The sequence below is a fragment of the Pyrus communis genome, chromosome 1 (genome assembly GCF_963583255.1).
Source record: "Pyrus communis chromosome 1, drPyrComm1.1, whole genome shotgun sequence".
Lineage (NCBI taxonomy): Eukaryota > Viridiplantae > Streptophyta > Magnoliopsida > Rosales > Rosaceae > Pyrus > Pyrus communis.
This window is the reverse complement of record NC_084803.1, coordinates 39,882,737-39,886,893: the sequence shown is the minus strand read 5'-3', so window position 1 is coordinate 39,886,893 and position 4,157 is coordinate 39,882,737.

Below are 4,157 nucleotides of genomic sequence, written 5' to 3'. Positions count from 1 at the left end.
ACAATATCGTGCTATGGTGGTGGAGCGGGCCGGGGAAGTGATCCACCCTGGGCGGGGATGTGACAATAAGTAATCCACTCTTAATCACCACCTAAAATTTTTGGGATATTACATCCTCCCTCATTTCCTAGGTCATTTTCAGCCTTCGAATCCTTCACTTTGAAGCACTAGATTATCAATGTAATCATGGGTTGGTTGTGGGTTGTGGATTATGGGTTGCAGGTCATGGGTTATGAGTTATTATGGGTAGTGGGTACAATGGAGATAGGGAATCGACGACTAGTGAGTGATGGAAATAAGGTTTCGCGACAGAAGTAGGGTTTCACCGGCGAGGCTAGGGTTACCAAAACTTCAAGCTTCTTGATTTTAGGTTTGGGAATGGTGTGCTCGATGATAGTGGCATTGTGTTTGGTTACTAGGATAGGAATAGAGGGTTAGAGATTCAATAAATTTTTTAATTTTAAATTTGCCATGTTGTCAGTCCATGTGGATTATTAAATTCTACGTGTGCAAGTTTTGGAGGAAGAATTGGGCCACGTGGTGGGGTCCACTACTGCCACGTCAGCTCTTAACATACCAATGGATGGAAAATATAACGGAGGTATTATATTGAAATAAAATAGTACGTGAGGTATGAAAGTGAAATTTTTTGAAGATGTTGTATGAGGTTGCAATAGACCTCAAACCTGAGGGGGTAAAGTGTAATTTATCCCTTTTTCTTTTGTTGTATCAGCAAAGAGAAATCTTTACTTGTGTTGTATTTTCTATGAAAGTTCATTTCAGTCAAATTGTTCTAAACATTTCCAATAAACAAAAGGTAGAGTAGAGTGTTTCATGTTGGAAATTAGTTATATATATATATTATTTAAGGTTTTCTTGTGGGCCAATGATATTAGAGTTTCGTACTCGTTAAAGATTAGGGTTTTGCTTTAGTTTTCACTATATATAGTAGTGCTTGTATTTGTTCATGAAAAGAAGTCATATACAATGTAGCCACTCGGGTTATGTAGTTGTCTTGACAATCTTTCGTTCACTCAATAAAATTATGTTAGTGTATACTTAATTTGTTTGTTTGTTAGCGGCACATTTTGATATTCAACTTGGTATCAAAGCAAGTTTGATCATTTGGGGTTGAATTTGTTCTTGGTAGCTAGTTTGTTTTTCTTATCACATTCTCTTATTCGTTATGGTTTGTTTTGTCATTGTCACTTAGGTTAGGGTTTTGTAGTTTGAAAGAAAAAAAAAATTGAAGCTTTGTTGCACCAAGCTGCCAAAGTCACGTTGACCCAGATTCGACCTTGCCTGCTGCCTCGTCTCGTCACTCACTGTTGTTCCTATCCCTAGAATCCACCACCATATCACGCCTGGCAGAACTACCTTGCCTCCCCACAAGCACCACTTTCTCTCCAGCATTTGGCCATACTCAACTCAACCATCCGCCACCACTGCTGCTCAACCACGACTCGCTACTAGTTTTGACGAAACCTAAACCCGTGAACTACAAACTCGGATTAAGTTTGTCTTGACCTTGGACCATTGCCACTGTTTATGACCTGCACGTCGTTGCACCATGAATCAAACCCACTTACACCCACACCTAGATCCGTAGTCGTTGTCTCTGTTGTCCCTCATAATCGAGAATTGAATAGCCTTAGTTCTGCTAATTCTACTAGTTTTGAAATTCTTGTTCGTATGTTATTGGTCTTACAATTGTTGCACTCGTTCGCCCAGAAGGAAACAAATAAAAAAAAAAAAGGGAAAAAATGTAAGGTTGTTTTCGTGATTGAAGGAAGTCCCAAGAATAAAGCTTGAAGGTGGAGGTTTATCTTGGATTTGGTTAAGCTTATTGGAAGGTAGGGAGATTCTTTTGGAAGGCGCCCATTGGCAGGTCATGAGCAGACGTCAAACCAAGTTGTGGATCGATGCCATAGATTACAAGTGGACATCTAAATCCTTTAAATGAAGTTTATGTTGATAAAAATTAGACTGTGGCATCAATTATTCAAGAGGACATTAGAAATTGGTGTTTAGACTCTATTCAGAATTTAATTCCGGAAGAAGAGTGCTTGGCAATTACAGCAACAAATATAGGGGATTTTGGAATTAATGGCAGATTGGTATGACCAATGGATAAGAAAGGAATTTTTTTCCGTGAAGTCGGGATATAGATGGATTCGAAATAAGAAAATGAGGCTCTAGAATCAGTGTCTATCATCTTCATGTATGACTGATCTTTTAGTATGGAAGGGTATTTAGGGTCTCGAGGCTCCGCCAAAAATTAGAAATTTTCTTTGGAGAGTAGCAAAAAGGGCAATTGCAACGCAGGCAAACTTATTCAGGAAGAAGTGTGCCCCATCACCATTATGTCCAATTTGCAATGAATATGAGGAGATAGCAGAGCACATGCTCCTTACGTGTCCATGGGTATAGCTAGTTTGGTTTGGAAGTCCGCTTGGTTACAAGATTGATAGATGTTTTGTGACAAATATCAATGCTTGGTTGGTGAAAATGCCGAAAAGAACTATGCAACAAAAGAGGATAAGCAGAGAGCTGTAACATTAATGGCTTTCACGTATTGGCATATATAGAAAGCTCGGTGTAAAGCTATTTTTAATCATCAAAGTCCATCTCCTTCTTAAACCATTCATGTTATCACTTGTGCGAGCATGATTTTCCGAAAGGCGAATGATTTGATTAGTGACCAGCAATCCTTGAGAATGGAAAATCAAAGGCGAGTGACACCCTGGTCTCCTCACACTTCTTAAATGATAAAAATGAATGTTGATGCAAGTTGGAAACCCAAGAGAAACAAAGGATATGTGGGAGTTGTGATTAGAGACTCACAAGGAAGATGTTAGAGCATTGAAAGAAAGGAAGTCCGTGCTTTGAATGCTTTGATGGTGAAGGCTATGGCAGTGCTACAAGGTTGTCTAAGTGCGAAGCAAAGGAATTATCCTCGCATAATTGTGGAGTTTGACTCAAAACAAATAACTTCATCTTTTAATGAAGGAAAAGAAAATTGTAGCTGGAAGATTTTTCCCATTATCAATCGTATTTTGGATATTGGAAAATCTTTCCAGATTTGCAGCTGGTTTTGGCTGCCAAGGTTAGGGAATGAAGCGGTACATCTCGTCGCAACCTATAATGGTACATAGATGAGCGAGGAATGTTGGCTTGACAGACCACCATCTTTGTTGGTTAGAATCTTAAACAATGATGGATTACCATGTCCTCATTCTTAGGCGGTTTGTTGGAGTAGGGAATGACGCTTGGTTTGTAGCATTGGCATCTGTAACAACACGTCCCTAATTTTACAGATTTTGGAACAAGGGTAAAGTTGTAATTTCACTTTGGTAGGGAGATATTTTGTTATGTTGCTTTTGGGTCTTAATTGGTGTACCATGTGGGACCCACTCTTACAATTTGGTCCCCCGGCCCACTTGCCCTTTCCTTTCTCCTTTCTTTCCTCGTGTCTTTCCTTGAGAATCTCACAACACTCTTATCTCTTTCTCTTTTTTCTTTCCTCTTAGCTTTGTCTCTGCACCTTTCCCTTCCCTGAGCACCACACACACGCCCATATGACGACGACAATGAACCACTCACCACCATCACCCTTTGGCCTTGCGAGTTCCGCGAAACCTGGAATGAAGGAATGACACCCTCAACGTCCCTGTATCTCATTGCACCGTGGCTGCGCCATTATTCACTTCTTTCTCTGGCTAACTCTTAATGTAGGTAAGCCTTAGAATCTCTTGGTTTGGGTTTAAAAGTGAATTTGGGACAATTTTGAGTAGTTTAGGTGGCTATTTGACACAGAAAACAACTCGGGGAGACTTCCCCAGATTCCGGGGAGGAATATTGTGACTTGCAGGCCATTTTTTAACCAAATTCGGCCACGACACAGCTCCAAATTGGTACGAATCTCTTCTTGTCATCTTAAGCTTCATTTTGGCTTTTGAATCATTACAAATGGTGTAGAAATGAGCTTGAACGAAGCTCGGGAAATGTTGCTTAGTTTCTAACCGAAACCACAGCCTGAAACTGGGCCGACCTAACTCGAAACCAAAACCGGATCCGAACCCAGCCCAAAACCTAGCTTTGGGCCCAAACCCAGAAACCGGGCTCAACCCTTTAACCTAGGCTTCACTCAACAAACC